The following is a 19778-nucleotide window of genomic DNA, read 5'->3' on the forward strand; positions in this document are numbered from 1 at the left end:
ATTCTGCTTCAAAATTCAGCCCCCTGCATCCTACGGAGCTCCTCTGGTTACCGGCACACACGGGACTAGACGGCGCGGAGGAGTGGGCTCATTAGGCGGCACGAGCACTCGTCACCCGTGCGCCTGACGAGACCACTTCCCGTCAAGGAGTTTACCCCGCCAGGGACTCCCTCACCACTTAGAGGGAGGTTACAGGTTACTACCGCCTCTCCAGCAACACGCTGACCCCGGCTCACCCATCCCTAACCCCCTGGGAGGAACGGCTGTGGCGCCTCCTCCAAACGGAATCGCTCCCCAACCGAGCCCTCCTTCATCACATTTACCCATCCGCCTACCCCTCTCCGCTCTGCCCGCATTGTGGCGCTAAATCCACAGTGCAACACCACATGTGGGCCCGCCCCTCTGACCCCCACCCCACCATAACTTCCCCTGACCACTGGACGGAGGCCCTGGGCCGCTCGCACCTAAGACTCCCAGCCCCCACTGTTCACCCGAGCACAAGCCGTGGTGGCGGCCGTTCGGGCAGCCATGGCGGCCTCTTAGGCCAGTGGTGTCAATAAAAGTTTTTATCTCTCTCTCCAGCTGTAAGTTTGTGCATAGTTTGGAGGAAATGTGCAAAAAAAAAAAAAACAGATGTCCGGAACATGCATATTCACGACACTCTGATGTTCACGACGCCAGTTTCCCTAGATCAAAGTTTGAGCTTTTTTTTTTTCGTTGCAGTGCCCCTTCGCATTATTTTATCGATTCAGAGTACATTACGGCTGGTGATTATGCCCCTGAATAGCCTCAAAGAGAGCCCCGGAATAGGCGTTTAGTGAAAGCAGACGGTTTCTTAGCTTCAAGGTTGCATTTTGATCAAGATGAAAATCATTTCCATTCAGCCTCATGTTGTGGAAGAGTCCTATTTGAAGGGGGGAATAAAGGTTCGTCAGCGCTCATGCACTGCTCCAAGTAAGTTTGGGCAGTTCACTGTGAATAAAAAGTTTACCATCCCTTCCTAAAGACAGTCGAGAGAGCTGCGACAGCTTCGTCCAATCCAAGGAAAGTGAGTCCATCGATCGTCAAACATTCCAAGACCCAAATCGCAATCGAAGAACGACCCCCTTGCGACGATTTTTCCCGCACTAAGTGAACGCATGCACGGTTGGTGTAAATGTACACCGATACGTGGTTTATTAGATGAGAGGTATTATATTGTGCTCCTACTTCGTGATCGATGCGTGTACTGTTTTGTCTAGCACGTTCCTTTTTCGCGATTTTCATGTAACCGTTTCGGCAGAACGAAAGCTCGGCTTCACACACGCGCCTTGTGCCCAGAGATCTTATCTGAGCTTTTCGGTCTACCAATTCGTCTAGGGGAAATACATTAGTTTTTTGACAGAACGTCATCGGTCCCACTGAGAAACCTTCCGGTTTAAAAAGTAGCTGGAAGGTGCTTTCTTGCGTGTAAATGAGTTTGAATTCAGCGATAATGCATACTGAATAAATACGTACTATGGGCCGAAGGAAGGAATGTGAGCGGTGTATTCCTTACAGCTTCAATATAATACGTTCGTGAGGTGCTGTTTTACCGTCATCACATTGAGAAAATCATAACTCGTGTTTCAGCAAATCGACGATAGGGGTAAAACGCATGGTTCAAGCCTTGTAGGTCGTTCCGTGATGAACACACTGCTGGTATCAAGGACTGAAAGCAAGTGCGATGGCTTATTTGTGCGAGAAAAAAAAAGAACAAAATACCAGATTGTGCTTTGTCAGTTTACTGCAATGGGTCACTATAAGGTGCTTCTATCCGTGCTGCCCATTGTACAGTGACAGCTATAGGGGCATAAAACATGACTTGTTCTGCATGGCCATATTCATAAAACATGTTACCCTGTGCCTTTATCTAAGGAAGCAGGCCCTCGTGCGACTCTGCATTGAAAGCTGCACTACACGCAAATTTTCCCGGCGCGCAGGGCGATCAAGGACTTCTCAAAGTAGAATATGTTAGGTCTGCCGCGACGACAGTGATATCAACTCAGCCCAATCGGTATCCAAAAGTAACCATTGAAGCGGACTACTGACGGATCATCGTTGCGGCTGTGGCACACTTCTTTCCCCCTGGAAATGCTTTAGGAACGTCACTTTAACGTCATGTGACTAAATATGCTGAAGGTAGAAAGAGACAGGCATTTGGAGTTGCGTGGCAACGCAAAAAACCTCACCCGGCAGGCCGCCAGAAGCCATAACGACTGGAGCTCGCACTCGCAGCAGAGGAGTAGACCGTGGACGAATGGAACGAAGTTGTATTCATGGGCGAATAAGCTTTATGCACACGCTGGGACCAACAGCGGGGAGTTCGGCGTCCGTTGAGCTGCAAGTACGAATGTGAAGGTTACAACGTAGCTTCTAATCGGCATTCAGACGGCACATTATCCAATAAGCGGTGAGAGGATAAAAGAGGACAAAGCTCAATCTAAGCGGTGAAGAGGGCCTGTAACAACACTGCAGAAGTCTTCATCGGTCATCCGGGGTCCACCTGCTGGCGTAGTTATTTAGTCTAGAAATCGATAACTAGGCGTTGATACCTGTATGTTGATACCCGAAACCCTTAATATCAACGTCCGATGAATATCTCGGAATCTGCGTTCTGTTACGATTATTATGTTTGCATTTAAATGTGACCTGTGCAGCATTTCTGTGTCTAATTGTGAAAGCCTTAGCTGAATTATATGACTTCTTATAGCTTCTGAAGAGTTTGGCGCTCTTACGCTGGGCTGGTAAACACCTTGTTCACTGTTTATTTTCCCATTGTTTGTCTCACGCTGACACTGCGCAGCTACTACACTATTGATCGAAAGAAAGAAATACCAATAGGTAGCCTACGTTCGGTGTAAACGAATGCAAGTTCGTGGAAGTCTAACCTCAATCAGAGGTTAGACAGCTACGCATCTTTACATGCCATGCCGTATGCGTTATTTTTGTTTTTGTGGTGTCTTGTGTGGATGCGGATTGACTATATATTCATAGAGTGCAGAATAACTACACCAGTATGAAAAGTTACGCAAAACTTAAAGGGCAAGGATTACCGATATTTATTAGTTTGATGTGCAGGTATTCTTTATGAATATAGTTTTTTTTCTAGCAGTTGCGGCACCGCTGGGAATGTGGCGGCGCGTTTTACTTTTAGATGACCGTCGAAACTCTCGATGGAGTTCAAGGCCAAGAATCCTACTCAATTTCTTATTCATTGCGTGGCCTTCATGGTACGCGATGTGGGTGCGCGCGACACGTAGCTCCGCCGAATGACCACGTGTGTGAAGATGCTCGGAACACCCGTGTAGCCAGCTACAAGTTAATACATAGCTCCCCACTAAGGCGTGCCTCAAAGTTCTTGCGTAGTTGTGGCGTGTTAAGCCTCAATTTGAATCTGAATTCGAATGGCGAGGTCCCCCTCCCTCTCCCCACTTGCTATGTTGGTGTTTCCCGAAGAGGTTATCAAAGCAGCACCCCGTCGGGCCCAGAGAGAAATCACCGCAGGAATAGTGCCACCCCAATGACACCGGCCAACGACGGTTGCTTCCTTCCGCATTGCTGACACTGAGCCCAATGTTTGTTGCATACTGACTTAGACATACTGACGAGCTTGCTAGGCACCAACGTCTTCCCGAATCTTCTTGCCCGTGATTGATCTCTTCAGCTGTACCAGAAAGTGTGTATGCATGATATTCGTGGTCTCTTTTCTCCTAGCAACCTTGGGATAAGCGAAGTGCATGGAGCTGGGCGCAAGATTTGCACATTTTTAGTCAGGTACCACGCGACCACTCAAATTTTAACGGAGACAGCGGCCGCGAAACGAATATTAGTTGCGTTTTTCACGAAAAGGCCTTGAAGAAATATTCGCGAAAGCAGCGCTAAACTTCTTGTAGTTCTTGCTAAAACCAAACTTTTGCGTTTAAAACGCGTAACTTTGTTTAGTGCCCGAGATTTTTGAACGCTCTAGAGTACAGCCGAAACAAATGCGAGATAGCTAAAATTCCGATGGCTTCTCATTATTACATTTTTTTTACCGAGTTGTGAGAGAACCAATAATTTTCATAGCGTTGAGTGGCTTTTAGCAGGCATTTAACCATCTCGAAAGCAACCGCACTCTCCCAACGAGTGATCAGCTTACGCCGTCTCAGGGCAGCACGCGCTAGAAATGGGAGGAAACGTTCGTGACCTAGGACCAGTGGACAGTCGTCGAGCCTGCAGCCCGAACCAAAGAGATAAGGGGGAAAGAAGAGAGGTCTATAGGGCTCACCTTTTTCGGACAGCGCAGAGAGTGGGGCGCTTGAGAACGGCTCCTGTCGAGTGAGAAGATAGAAACACCAAAAGCAATGAGCATACAGCAGCCGCAGGTCTCGACCATTCACGGCTCCAGCATGGCAGTGAGAGCGCACCAGTAGATAACATTTTCGAGGAGTATGATGATAGAAAACACGGCCCACATAACAAGCGCGCAGCGCCAGGGCGTCGAAAATGCTTGCTAACATGCGCCACCGCGCTAAACCTCATGACTCTGCTTCGCATTCTTCCGGTTTGCGCCCAAATATCGCCTTTTACGTGGGCTCATATACTGGTTAGGTTCAACAGTTACAACCGATGATGTGGATCGTTTGTAGGATTGCGCTGGGTATAACACGAACCATGTTCAGCCAAATTACTAAAGACAATGTGGAATCGCAGCATTGTAATAGGTCGTACAAAGCGCCTTCTATATATATTAGAAAGTTGGCGGTGCCGCGTTCCTTCAATGCGATATACGATATATTGTTCTGAATGATAATGTTATGAGTGATTTCGACGATGCATGTGCTGTCTACAAGTATAGCGCCTAATTGGGTCTGCTGGGGGATGAATGAAAATGCGGTGACTCTTCACCGTAGGACCTGAAGCCGGGGCCATAAAAGGTTTTAGTTTCACCTCGCGATTCGTGTGAAGCAGACCGTTAATACCTTCTGATAATTTATGCCTCATAATTGTATTAATGACTTTGTTTGGCCCCTTTTTTGATCATTTAAGACAGGTCGATTTTTGTTTTGCTGCGGTATTCGACAGATGCTCTACTGAACAGCAAAAAAATTGGCGCAAGCGGTGATCATACAAAGGCGGCTGTCTTTATCTTGTACTAATCGGGGGAAGAACAAAAGTTAGAATTTCGCTGTTATTCTGAGCGCCAGCTTACGTCTGGCAGTTCGCACGGCGGCGAGTAGGCAACATTCAAGTGCTCTCATTCTTTGCAAGCAATGGACGAAGATTCTGCGGTATCGGAAGCAACACACCCCCCCCAAAAAAACTATGACGTGGTAACACGCCCAAACCCACATACGACAAAACCAATAACAGCGAAGGCACATTTTTTTCCCCTCCCATAAGGTGGACGTCCAACAGGTAACTACCACGAGGTAATATACGGTAATGTAGATGCAGCATTAGTACGGCTACGCTAAACAACAGCAGAGGACGTCTAAAACGTGGCCGCAATATAGGCTACTGCTGAAGGTGAAATACTAGCCTTCTTACCAACAGTACGTTGTTGATAGAGTGCCAATGTTCTCGTAGCTGCGGTAAACACGCGATTGGAGGTTTAAAACAAGAAAAGAGTGGATTAGTTAATGACCAATGCATGTGGACAAGTTTCTCTATACGTAGAATTCATAGGCAGCGCAGGCGGTCGGAAGTAGCCCCTCTAGTAAGAATTCGTCACTCACTGAATTGTTTCGTCCAAAGCGAAGAACATGCAAATGAGATGACATATTACAACGTGCGAAGAGGAACGAAGCCAATGTGCTGGTCTCTAAGAATGATACCAGCTTGTGATCAACACTCCCGCCTAAAAAGTTGGCAAGCATCGCCTCACCTGAACGGAGCTCGCAGCCTTCGTCTTCTTCTTCTTCTTCTCTCGTTCCTTGTTTGTGTTTCCGAAGGCAGGCACTAGCGGATATTTTTTAATCGATCGAACGAAGCCAGCTGACCTTTAGTGCTGCTACCACGCTAACTAGACACCGGACACATCATTGTTGTACCTTATCCGAGTCGGTTTCAAATATACTGCACTTCAGTTATTGTTATACGTGAACCACAGAGAAAGCTATGTCATCTCCAGAATCAAATCACTATTTTTGTACTGTTAAAACGTTGATTTTATTCCGCTGCCGGTGTTTCGGTTATCCCGGCGGAATGCGAAAGGGGACGACAAAAGGGAGACGAAATTGAGGATTCGAAGCACTGTTTTAAACACCCACCGGCGGCAAGAAACCTCGCAGCGGATGTTTCCTTGCAAAAGTAGTCAAGTGTATAGAATGCGAAGATTACCCTCTAAATTAGCTCTAAAAAATAACGAATCTCGCGAAAGTTTAAACAAGAGTGCGTTTGTAGCACGGCATGCGCATATCCTACCCAATCTTGGCCAATCCCCGGCGTGGGTATGTTCTGAGTAAAATGTTCCGCGACCGACATCGCACTAGCTTATTATACCCTCCGTGCTACTGCAAACTGATACCCCTGTTACGCGGGAAATTAAATTTAATTTACAGTGAATGACATTGCTGTTATTGACATCGGGTGGGGCCGTGCGGATCCACACTGAGAAAGATAATATGTGTAGTACAATGATATCAGTGACGATTAGCAGGCTCGCAGAATTGCATGGTAAAAATGTACGTGTGCCTAATTTCTTTTTCAAACTTCTTGACATCTTGAAAATAAAACAAATAAACCTTTTAAATAAAAAGGCTGTTCACTGTTTTGATTGACATAGACGTCACAAGCCGAGCCAAGTAAGCAAGAAATCCGCATCTTGGGGGCAGCTAACATGGCGGACCTTTTCAAATATGTTTGCGAATGCGTTGAGTCATCATATTTTATTTCCTTAAAGACCCCACAAGGGGGTATTACATAAGGGGTGGATATACAGAGTATCAAAAAACATTTGCCACATAAGGGGTTGGTATACAGGATATAACAAACTTTTGCTACACAAGGGGCGTATACAAGGTATAAAACATTGTTACATAGGGGTGGATATATACATTGCCATAAGGACTTACTGGCAGAGATGAGTCATCATATTTTATTTCCTTAAAGACCCCACAAGGGGGTATTTGCGTTTTAGATTTAGATTTGCGTTTTAGACACCCCCTTGTGGGGTTGCGTATTTGCGACCCCACAAGGGGGGTGTTTGCGTTTTATGTATAACAGCAACACACATGTAAAAAAATAAGTGATACCCTGACAATTTTTGGCACATTGCCCATTCGGTTTGTTACGAAGCTTAATTGTTACGAAACTTTGCTTGCAAAGCCGCCCCCATTTCCCATCCGCACCTCCAGTCGTGTCGGCTTCATGCAACTCGGCCCTCCCCTTCAACAGGCTCCCGACTCCTGTCTTAGTGCAATTTTGCTCAAGACATGCGTTTTTTGCATTTTCGTCATTTTTTTACGATGGCCGAATTTTGAAGGAGCCGAAGAGCGCGTCTACGAAAAGCCCGCACACCAAGCAGAGGAACGTAGCCTTCAAGGGTGAGCTTCGGGTGGTGAATTTCCGCGAAAAATAAGAGGGAGCAACAGGCGCATACCTGAGAAGCAGCGCGATCCAAGTGTTGTCAAGACAGGTCGTAGGATGATGGTGGCCGGACGTTTCTCCCGCCAGCAGGAAGGCGAGCCATCCTCCGATTAATTACCCTATAGTCGGAGCCCCGGTTGTCCATGGCGGTAAACTTAGCTCCCCGGGTACAAAAAGGCAAAGTCTCTTTCTTAAGAGAACGATGGTTAAAATCGAAAGCTTTCTCCCGTGAACCATAAGTCAAAGTACGAACCACACAACCCAAAATGCTGCCAGCGTAAAAAAAAAAAAAAAAAGGTCGGGATGGCGCAATTGGATACACGTCGGCTTTATAACGCGAGTTAGCCAGGTTCAATTCCGACGACGGGAAGCGGTTTTTTTTTGTTTTTTTTTCTTGGGGCGCTTGGCATGCCTTCGCTTATTATCACCATCCTTTTGTGAAACCATTTGTGTGAAGTTGGCTGCTCTGCACTGAGTTTTCGTGACGGGACGGCCGCAATCAGTGAGGAATGCAAAGCTTCGCTTTAATTACCAATGCGCCTAAGAAAATTCCTCCAATAGTACAAGTAAAATAATTTATTGAATGAGAAGGCGGGTGTCCTATTCGGAAAAGGAAACGTTGTGAGGGGGTAAGTGTGGCTCACGATGAAAGCCTTTACGACAAACCTCCACAGTGAGCTAAATGTCTTTATGTCGTCAGTACGCGGCCGTAGCCAAAATTCGTAGGACACCCCCGACACGCGCTGATGCTTGTCGCGAACCGCCTTAAAATTTTCCAGCATTCTAAAATGTAAACGTGTCGACGCTACGCAGGCGATGTGGTGCGCCGTAGTGGAGGGCTGCGGATAAATTTTTACCACCTTTTGATCTTTATTGTGTGCCGAAATCTGGAACACACAGGCTTTTTTGCTTTTCGCCTCCATCAGAAAAGCCAAATGCCAGAATTTTTGGAATTTCATCTGCAGTTGGTGCTATTGCGCGATTGCGAAACCTTATTCCTACAAAAGGGGAAGTTTTATTGTAGAATTCATTAGTTGCTTCACCTATTCAATATGGCAGTGTTGTATGGTGCACTAGGGTAGTTACAAATGTAAGAATACAGACTTTACAAAAAATAACCATTCGATACATTACCAATGTACATTTTGTTCCTCGCACTGGTAATCTTTTCTCAAAATAAGACATTCTTCCTGTTTTAACACTAACAAACATATTTTATGCCGGGGTACACAAACCTCAGCTACGTCATATCCTTTACGGATATGACCTCACCAGAAAAAATTCCATTGGCGCGGTGGCGCTAGGTTTCACGCCCACGATGGCCGCAACGGGAGGAGTTAAACGCTCTACCGACTGAGCCATGAAGGTCTTTTTTTAATTGAATGCCTGTTTAGACATTCACAAACAATAGGCACATACAATGGCTAAAAGTCGCCAGCCGAAACCAGGCTGATGATTGTTAAACTAAAATCTTTTCAAAGAAGGGAGGTCGTTTAACAATGCCACCCAGTCAGACGGATGGTTCTGAATATGCGGTACAGTTCTCTCGTTTCCACCGTATACTTTTAATGAAGTTCTCGCGTACCGGCCGGGCGTACCCCCATCCTAGTATTCCATAGGCTACTGAGCCATGAAGTCATTTCCGGGTAGTTGTACGAACGCACCTCATGTCCTCCCCTCTAACTTATCCATTCAGATGGTGCTGTCGTTTAGGAAAGGTGAAGCGAAATAGTGTGTCATGACGCTAATGAGCGCCGATAGTTGGAGCCTTGCTAGGCCTGCGACTTGACCTGAAAAGCGTATTGCTGGCTATAACAGGATAGCCGGAGTGCGCTCTTTCGTACGCTCCCGAGGACACAAAATAAAATCGGCCGGCTCACTCGCCTTTCCCTCCATGCGTACATCAGTGCTCATCGGGATTGCCAAGGATGTGACTATGAATGAACATCACAAGAAATCGGAGGCCGGTATTTCCTAGGTCACACCCACTTTCGAATGCTGTGGGAAGAGCTGAGTTGTACAAAAGCGCATGTGCGCTATGCCACATTATTTGCAAAAGGTTCAGTGTGACACCACGTCCTGTATTGTCCATTTCCTTTTTGTCAAAGCCAGAAAGCGCGAAAGTTAGGAATCGCCAGAAAAATGCAGGCCACCTCGTAGAAAAACTTCGCAGACGAGATCTTTTAGGGGTTTTCTTTCGATTGCGGCTTTGGCAACGCTGCACTAAAATTCCGCGGTCCCGCCTACTTGAAACTTCTGACAAGTAGACAGCTTGCAGCGGTATCAGAGGTACGGCAAGAAGGGGATAGGGGGAGACCATAAAGCCGCCGTATTCTGCAAATGTCAGAACTAGCCGTGGTGACCAGAGCAAGGCCTAGAAGACGTGATACGCAAAGGCCTCTTCCTAATCAAAGAAATCCGGTGTACGGCATTTTGTAGTAGTTTGAGCTTACCTTAGTGGACATCAACAAAAAGAAACAAAAAACCTCAGCATATGCTAACATTTGAGTCCACGAAGAAAAAAATCGCGCCAATCCACCCCGTGAATGTGGTTTGAAAGCGAAGTTGTAAACGGCACCCATAACGACTACCCATGCGACGTCACTTAAATTCCCTCACATCGCTCCACAAATAGCAAAACCAGAGAGAAGTGAAATAAACTTAACCACACCATTTATTACTTCAAAGAGATATTCTTGTTCAAGTTAAATCAATGCATGAAGCATGAACGGTGTTTGGTTGAGTTGTATTGGTGTAGCACAAGAGTGGAAACTTTTTTTATAAAATTAAAGTAAGCTCCAACCCGGTGCTAGACGATCTGACTTCTCCGTCTGTGCGCCGCGGACGGAGGCGACGAGATTTGCGGCAGAGAAAGAGGACGAGAAAGAAATACTTCTGTTCAGATTTCTGAACGGCCCAGAGTGCAGCCTTGGGGAGTGATTCCTTCTTCTGTGGGGCCCATATGCAGTCCGCGCGGCCTGTGTTCTGTCCACCCGCTGAAGCTGGGTAGGTAGAGAGGGCCTGAACAGCAGCATCTCCCATTGCTCTTGTTGGGTAGTTGACGGAAAGAGAGGAGGGTGCTCAGGGCTAACGTCGCACACCCCGATTACGGGGCCGAGTGTTCCTACTTCTGAGCAAAATTTACATTCAGCGTCGTAGCGATTCGGATACATTAAGTGAAGACGCGTAGTCTGTGGGAAGGAGCCCCGATTGTATGAGCCGTAGGGTAGTTTGTTGTTCTCTGGAAAGGTCAGGGTAAGGCGAAGGTACGGTCGGTCTCAGAAGGCAATAATGCTGGGTTATGTCCCTGAACGTGACAAGCGGGTGACTGTCCTCGTGCAGCTCCATAGCACGGGAGGTAAAAGCGCAGGCTTGTTGGGTGGGCGTATTTGTTGCCCTCCATTGAAGCGTGAGCGGGTGTCCAGATGAGCTGAATGGAACCGTTTGGGGAGTGGTTTTTTCACACGCGCAGTCCAGGTCAGGACACCCAACCCTACTGGTAATTCCAGTAGGCTTGCTGGGAATCGATCACTACCCTCCGAACTCCTGGTTGAGCGAGAGCCAAGGTGGTCGCTGCCTCTTCTGCTGCCGTCATTTCTTGGGTCCTAAGCGAGGTACACGCAAGGAGGTTGGTTCTGGAGGTAGCCACGATGATGGCGTATTGCTGCCCTCGATGTTTTGAGGCGTCTGTGTAGATAACTGCATGATCCCCACCAAGGGTGGTGTTTAGCGCTTGAGCCCGTGATTTTCGGTGACCCTCGTCATGTGAGGGGTTCATATTTCTAAGCAAAAGGATCATCTTTAGTTTTAGTCGCCAAGAGTCTGGGAGTACGTCAAGCGGAGTGACATTCTGGGCTGCCCAGCCAATATCGTGAATCAATTTCGTGAATCAATATCGTGAATCAATATCGTGAAGCATGCGGTTACCCATCGCAGTTCTGAGTTGGACCTTATGGTTAGAAAGATGGCCTTCTATCAGCTCTTCCACCGTGTTGTAGAGCCCCGTGCTAAGCAGCCTCTGTGTGGACGCACTCATGAGAAGACCAATGACCTGCTCGGCCGCCTTTCTAAACATTATATAAAGCATCTCTATGTCTTCCTTGTCGATAATAAGACAGGGGGTTGACGTAAGTAACTCTCGAGAAGACGAAAGCTTCAATTAATCGAAAGGTACCTGATTCCTTTAGGCCTTGCTTCTTGGTGGCAACTCGCCTGATCATGTGTATGATTTGATTTGACTAATGCTGTTTTTGAGGCGCTGCAAGGAGACGTCACTCTTGGTGTTAGCCTCGAGATGTAGGCCCAGGATCTTGATGCTGGGGTTTGGAGTGATGGCCTGGCCATCAAGGAGTATTTGAATGTATTCCTTGGTTTGGCGTGAGGGCGGACGACAAGGAGCTGTAAGTGTTTACGTGAACACTGGAGGCCACAGGCTTTAGCACATTGGCGTGCTAGAAGTGAGATGCCATGAATTGGTGTGAGCTTCCTTTAACTTTTTCAACTCTTATCCTATGAGAAAGGTGCGCACAGGGCCACTAGACGGGCGTGAGTGGCCGCGTGACGCTTTCACGTGGCATTCAGCGAGAACGCAGGGGGTAAACCCGTAGATGTGCTTGGCGAGTACACCACCTGTCTTCCCAGTCTTCGTGTGGGCTCGTGGCTAAATCGGTAAGACAACGGGCTCTCGCTTTGTTAGTCTATTAGTTCCAGGTTCGATTCCCGGCATGCCAGTAAGTTCTTTTATTTGTTCGCTGGAGTTTTCTGGTGACACCAACGGTCACGAAAGAACCCTTGGGGGGTAGAGGTAAAAAGCTTTGCTTTAAAACTCAAACCCGCTCGCACGCAAAAGTACAGATGTATCGCTGACGCACTTATCCCCGTTCTGCTTAATATAAACGCTACCAGAGCTTCCTCGGCGCTGTATTATCACTCCTGCCGAGAATTCGAATCGGCTCAAAGAAAGGTCTGCATTTTTCCAAAGGACTGACAGGCCTGCAATCTTTGCAATGCGCGGGTGAATGCGCGCGCGTATTACTGTGAAGAGAAGAACTATGCTCGCGTGCCCGGTCATTCACACATCTGCCCGTCTGGCCGATGTAGGTCTCCCCGCATGAGAGCTGTATCTGGTAAACTACCCCGACGTCACAGGGCACAAAGCGCTTGTCATGCTTCTTTTCGCGCTTTTTCGGTTTGGACTTGCCGGAAATTTGCGCACACAGGCGGCCAAGTTTTTGTGGAGCAGAAAACACCACCGGCACTTTGTACCGTTCTGCCACCTTTTAAATGCGGAGCATTTCTTAGGCTCGCCAACTCCTCCGTCCATAGGAGTCCGCAGCTGATGACGTCACGTCGAGGCGCAGGTGCGCGCCTCTCCCCCGTACCCTCCTCGCTCTCAACAACAGCTGGAGTAGTGCGGCAGGAGCGCGTCTGCGCGCGCATGCGCCGTAGCTGCCCCGTGCGCCTCGTCACTCTCAACAACAGCTGCGGCGGTGCGGGGGGAACGCGTCTGCGCGCGCATGCGCAGTAGTTACGCCGTGCGCTCCGTCGCGCTCAGCAGCAACAGCGCGCAGGTGTACACGTGATAGCGGCGTGACAGCTGCGTGACAACAGCGTGGTGGGGGGCGTGGAAAGGTCGCGCGCTTGTGTACGCAAGTGCGCGCATGCGCGTGTCTCCCCCATACTCCTCTCCCTCGACAGCGCGCGCAGCGTATATAAGCGGCGGAGTGCACGTTCGAACTTCAGTCAAGTGCGTCTTTGCTTGCCTTTCGTTTGGCTCCAGATGAAGTATAAGCGATGGAAGCAACAGTACCGTCAACAAGTTAAGCATTCCAAACCCTCCCCACATCCAAACGGTAACCACAGCCTACCCAATTACGCAACTTTCACGCAATACAACCACCCCTATGCGACGCATTTACTCGAGTTCCCCCCGTGGGAAGATGCGGGCGGGCGGCTTTTTTTTCAGGTTGTGCGTAACTCTATGTATATATGGTAGAACAACAGGCTTCGCCTTTGGTTGTTCTACCCTTGCTGCGGGAAGCCAAAGGCCAAGTAGGTGCGTCGTGGTTTAGTTTCAAGTGAGCTTCAACTGAGCGAGCGAATTGCGACGACCCGTCGGCGGTAGGCGGACTAAACGCTGGGCCGACTGGCTCTGTCGGAAGGTCGGCGAGCCGTGCAGTAGCGCAGACAAGCCAAGTCATTTTTTCCTGACGTCACACGAAAACGCCACGAAAATGGGCGAAGACGTACAGAGGAGGACAGCATTTTCAAATTGATTTTTCTTCTAAATAAATTCGCGTAAACGGACCCAGAGGGGTCGCAACATGGCCTAGAGACTCCGGACTACAATTTGCACTCGCACTCCCACAATGTTTACAAATCACTTCAGTGTCCCTTTAAGGTCAACATTAGGGCTCCCGAACGTTAAGCGAAACAAGGGTTATAGCACATTATTCGCCAACTCCTTCACGGGATTTCCCTGAAATTAGGCGTAACCATATGCTTTGAGGTCTGACGACGTTAACAGGTACCCTGAGCTTCAAGTACAGAGAGTATGGCGTTGCTTGAAAAATCATCAATCTCCTCGGAGACGGATAGCTTTATTGACTAATTGATTGATTGATTGATTAATTGATTGATTTATTCATTGTAGGGTTCAATGTGCCGACGCTACACAGGCGACGAGGCGCGGCGTAGTGGATTGCTCCGGATTAATTTTGACCACCTGGGGATCTTTAACGTGTGCCGAAATCTCGTACGCACCGGGCGTTTTTGCTGTTCGCTTGCATCAGAAAAGCGGCCTCCGCGGCCGGGAATCGACGTCCTCGTGCTCAGCTGCCCAACGCCTTAGCCACTGAGCCACCGCCGCGGGTCGGAGGTGCATAGCCAGCTGCTGCTTCATACAACAGAAGACGCCCTACCAGCACTCTCTCCGAATGAGAGTTGAGTCTTCCCTCCAAATAAAAGTGTCCCTTGTGCTCCTTCAGATATCAGGGTTTCCAAACTTGTTATCCCTACGTCAGCAATTCACAGCAGTCAATACTGTAACTTCCCCATTACTGATTTTCCTTCGGGTGTCCCTCAACGTAGTGTTCTTTACCCTTTAGTATTCTTACTTCTCGTTCACGAATCGGCTCCTAAAGTTTCGTTTTCCATAAGTATGTTTGCAGATGATTGCATCGCACATCGTCCTAGTATCCCTCTTCATGACCATATCTCCTTTCAAGATGACCTAAACCAATATTGTAATAGGTGCGACGCCCTGAAGATGGCTCCTAACTTACCTAAGTGTGAAGTAATCTCTTTCTTTCGGAATCAAAATAATTCCGACCACAGATATTAAAGTCTAACCTCGTTATACCTAAAGTAGTATCGGAGCAGGAACTTAGTTATATACGAGGTTCGTTGTAGCAGTACAGGTAAATATCGGCTCTAACATATCGGCACCCTGGCTCGCGCAAAAATCCTATATACAAAAACGCATTATTCTAGGCTTTCAACGAACTATACACGAGGTAATCCTTACCTTATTCCTTCTGGTATTTCAAGCTAAATCACGAGAACATGAATGTACAACAGAACAAGGTTTGTTTGACAAAACAGGCCTGCGTTCTTATTTATTTGAAGAAGGATGTGAACTTCGTCTGGTGGCTTTTCCCAGCACTGAGCAGGATGAATTTTTTCGCAGTTCCCACGCATAAAAGGGCCTTTTAAACTTTTGCTGTTTTGGACGTTAGACGTTTTTCCTTCGTTGCAGCCGATATTGCGCGCATCTTTCGCAGTTTTGGTTTTGTTAGAAAAAGAACAGGTGTCACTGAAATAAAGTGTGACCAATGAAAATTTATATTTAGCCTGCTATAGCCGATAATTCGCTATATCAGTGTTAGTTGTCATAAGGTCCAACTTATATGAATACCACTTACTTAAATACCACTTACTTAAATTAACATCTAACTTGGCATGATCGTCTCATATAATCCCACTCTGTGCCCATGCATCCAAATTGCTTAGTCTTCTACGGCGGAACTTGCGTAACGCACCTAATGACGTCCGGAAAGTCACGTATTTAATTTTGTTCGCCCGCAATTAGAGTTTGTTTCTTCTGGGGGGGTCACCACATCACGCTCATTCGGTACGCCGAATAGAAAAGATTCAAAACAGAGCGGTGCGCTTCATTGACTCAGAATTATGACCGCTACACTGTTCCACCTTGGTGAACTTTGATATACCAACTAAGTTATTGAAAACTCGACGCTCAGTTGTTCTTCTCTGCCTCCTGAACAAATCTATTATTCACCTAGGCCATCACCGTTGCCACCGGCCGCACCTATGCGCATGTCAGCACGTCTTAATTGTCATTTCGGCTTGAAGCGAATACTATTCGGAGATACAGGTCCCTTGAAGTCACGTTCAGTGCGACGATTTATTTTAATGTGGAATTATCTTCCTGATGTTATCGCCTGTTTATCAAACCCTGACATGCTCCGTGAACGGCTCACCACTTTTGCAGACCGGGGTAGCGTGGTCTATGTGGACCGCTGTTGGTGTCGTGCCGGGTCAGTCATGAGGACTAAGTTGAAGGAGAAAGAAGAAAACTTTATACAAGTATTTAAATTTCGATGTCAGAGAACAGCCAGTGCGCTCCTGCGCGCGATAGATTAAATAGGAACGTTGGGCCCGTCCCTTTTCACCCTTTCTCTGAGCTGTTGTCCGGAACGCACCAGGGCCAGAATCCCTGGCGCTAGAATTGACAGACAGACAGATAGACAGACAGACAGACAGGCAGGCAGGCAGGCAGGCACGCACGCACACATGCAAGCACGCACAGCCGCGCGCGCGTGCGCACACACACACACGCACGCACGCACGCACGCACACCGAGAGAGATGCTTTCTCCCTTGCCCAGGTGAGCGTCATGTTGCCTCCGCTGAGGCAATCCGCCTCGGTTCGAAGCCCCCTTCGTCTTTTCGATGTTGAAGCGCCGGGAAGACGTTTGCGTTCTCCCTCGTAATCTTCGTCGGGTGCCTCGTTGAAGTCATCTCCAGCATCGTCAGACACGCCACAAAAAGGCATGACAATCATGGGAGGCACGCCGCCGAAGCTTGCCGAGCGAGGCGCCGAGCAATGCTTGCTGAGCGATGCCTTGCGAGGCGCCGAGCGAGGCTGACGGCGAGCGGTCAGCGCCTCTGCTGGCTAGTTGATGTTTGAAGGACCGCGAGATCGCTGAAAGGGGTATTGTCCAAAGGCTTGGTTCTCTTGCCTATCTCACACTCTGTCCAAAGGCAGCATAGTTCTCCACGGCGCCATAGTAGACACACCGGGTCGTGGAACGTCGATAAGTGAAGGCACCCGGCTGACGGCAGACTTTGGTGCTCGACCCGAGAAATATCGAAGACGGGTTTACAACACCATGCATATTGGCTAACAATGTTATCTCGCAGATGTTTAACAAGGCGCACAGTTGCAATTTTTTTATTAGCATTGTGGCTTTTACTTTTGCTGTACTAGCACTTGCCTGACTATTGCATATAACCGTATAATTTTATGCAATTTTGCGGTAATCGTGGGTCTACTTTTCTACCAGAATTGATAGCAAGCTGTTGGTATTATTGGGAATTAAAAATTATGATCTTTGATGTTTACTTCATTTCTTTCCCAAACGGTATTTTAGTTTAGTATTGCGGTATGTCTCCTTTGTGTTCCTTTGTTTCCCTCCTCGTGCAATTCTCTTTAGCTTCTGTGAAATGTTGTGAACAAATAAATAAAATTTCATCGTTTATTCCAGCCATCAAATTTTCGACACAACCTTGCCGTTTTATGGTTATTTCACAAATGTTCTGACAATGCACTGCACTTCTTCCTAACATGCGACGCAGTGTAAATATTCAATTGAGCTTTTCCCGCCAGTATGCATAGTAAACTCGGTGCTTTTAACTTATTTGCAATTGAACTGGCCATCAGGTGTTCGAATAATCTTCATAATACCATTGCCTCCGAATCCGGGAACGACACATTCCATGAACTTCTTTATGCTTGCTTGTAAGAGCGCAGCTGTTGTAGGCCGAGCATTTTGCGTCCGTCTGCTGCAGGTCGCGCGTCACGCAGGGGTAGTAGGAAGTTCCTAGACCCACCGATGGAGGAAAGAACGGTCTCACGGCAGCAGCCCTCGCAGAAACCGCTTCCCAGACCCATCGATAGAGGGCGAAGTGGTCTCTCCGCCGGCGGCCGCACAAAAACCAGTCCCTAGAGTTACCGATAGAGTGCGCGGTGGTCTCGCAGGTTCGACTTTCTCTCCCTCCCGCTAAGGGAGCGAGCCTCCCCCCACTGATCTTTAGCTGCCGATTTCTTTGCGCGAACCGTAAAACTTGCGCGGCGACGGTGCTGCCCTTCTCGGGAGAGGGACCGTCGACATTCGAGACGACACAAGAATACCACAGCTCCGCTGTTTCTACAAATATCGCACTGGATGGAACTGGGTAAAAGTTTTTTAATTGCACTGAGCCGCAGCCGCTGTTTTATTATGAATTGTTTTGTATGTCCATATTTGTTCAGTGGAAGCGTCTCTTGAACTTAACTCATTACGAAAAATTCCCGTCAGCTGTTCTTTCATTGCGCAAGATATAGCGCCTGTTTTGTTTTGTTTTTACTTAACGTTGCTCTAGATAGAAATTTACTACCCATTGTCGTTTGACGTCTTTCGTGGTTGATCATTTCTGCGTGCATTTCACTATCCTTGTTAGCTGGTACTTTAACGGTTGTAACCACGTTACTTAAAGCCCTTTTGGGCCATATAAGATATTTTAATACATACATACATACATACATACATACATACATACATACATACATACATACATACATACATACATACATACATACATACATACATACATACATACATACATACATACATACATACATACATACATACATACATACATACATACATACATACATACATACATACATACATACATACATACATACATACATACATACATACATACATGCATACATACATTAAAAAATATAATGCGGGCTTGCAGGTGTAGTAATAGTCAGTCATCTTATGTTGCCATGTTCTACGCGCTAATAAATTCACTTGCAGAAAAAATTCCCGGAAGTTTTTCGTATGTTTTCCAGCGTAAGTAGCCTTGAGTGTATCTCTGAATTTTAAGTGCGGAGAGAGAGTGCGGTATTATTATGTGCGGTATTAAAATGTGTGGTAATATTCTGTGGATTAGGCGACAGGGTAATGTTCAGTTTTATTCTGTGGACCATACCACATACCACGCTATGGTTGAGCCTTTTAATCTAATCCGACCTAAAATAGACCAAAACACCGTTATTTACAAAAATAATGCAGAAATCTTACGTCAGAGAACATTTTGCAATAAAATTGTACTATTTGTCGATGAACACTAGAGCGGCTGGGGCTCGAACACGGGCCGATAGTGTCAAAACACGAGACTCTACTTAAACGCCACAGAGGCTGTCGAGCGAGTTCCTTTTATCAGTAGCTCAAACTTGAAGATTCCCTTTCGGTATGATCCACAGCATAAAGCTAAACATTATTCTGTGGTCTGCTCAACAGAATAGGCAAGGCGTTCATGTCTCACAGTAGGCCTGGTTCGGCCGTTTCTGCATTTCCCAGCTGTGTGAAAGGCGGTAGCAGTACAGGACTTATTGTGCTATCAGTGGGTGGTCACAAGACGTTGCTGCATTTTTCGTGCGCAGCCAAAATAGCCTAACTTGCAATATGCTTTCTAATGGACACTCCTCTAACACGCTGACAGCCGACAATTCGTGCTGAGTCATACCGTAGCCGGCAGTTGTACCCACTACCTCACGCACAGCAGAAATGTTTTCTGTGTATCTCCTGGCGTAAGCAACGCTACTGGTGAAGCTGTAACATGTTTCCGACAATAAGAAAAATTCAAAGTGGACTAATAAGTAGCATTTTTTAAAATAATTGTTATAATTTTCATAATACAGTGGTGAAGGGTGGAGGTGAACATTAACATAGTACGAGCACCCCCCCCCCCCCCCCTTAGAAGCCTGAGAGGTGGGGCTGGGGTGGGGGTAAACAGGTTACCTACGGTCACCTTCGGTCACAAGAATTGGAATATATCTGGAGAATTTCAAGTGGGCGTGCTTTCAGCCAAAAATGGAGTGATTCTTCCTGTGTT

This window comes from Haemaphysalis longicornis, unplaced genomic scaffold (genome assembly GCF_048455015.1).
Source record: "Haemaphysalis longicornis isolate Haplotype H1 unplaced genomic scaffold, Haemaphysalis longicornis Haplotype H1 scaffold_1, whole genome shotgun sequence".
Classification (NCBI taxonomy): Eukaryota; Metazoa; Arthropoda; class Arachnida; order Ixodida; family Ixodidae; genus Haemaphysalis; species Haemaphysalis longicornis.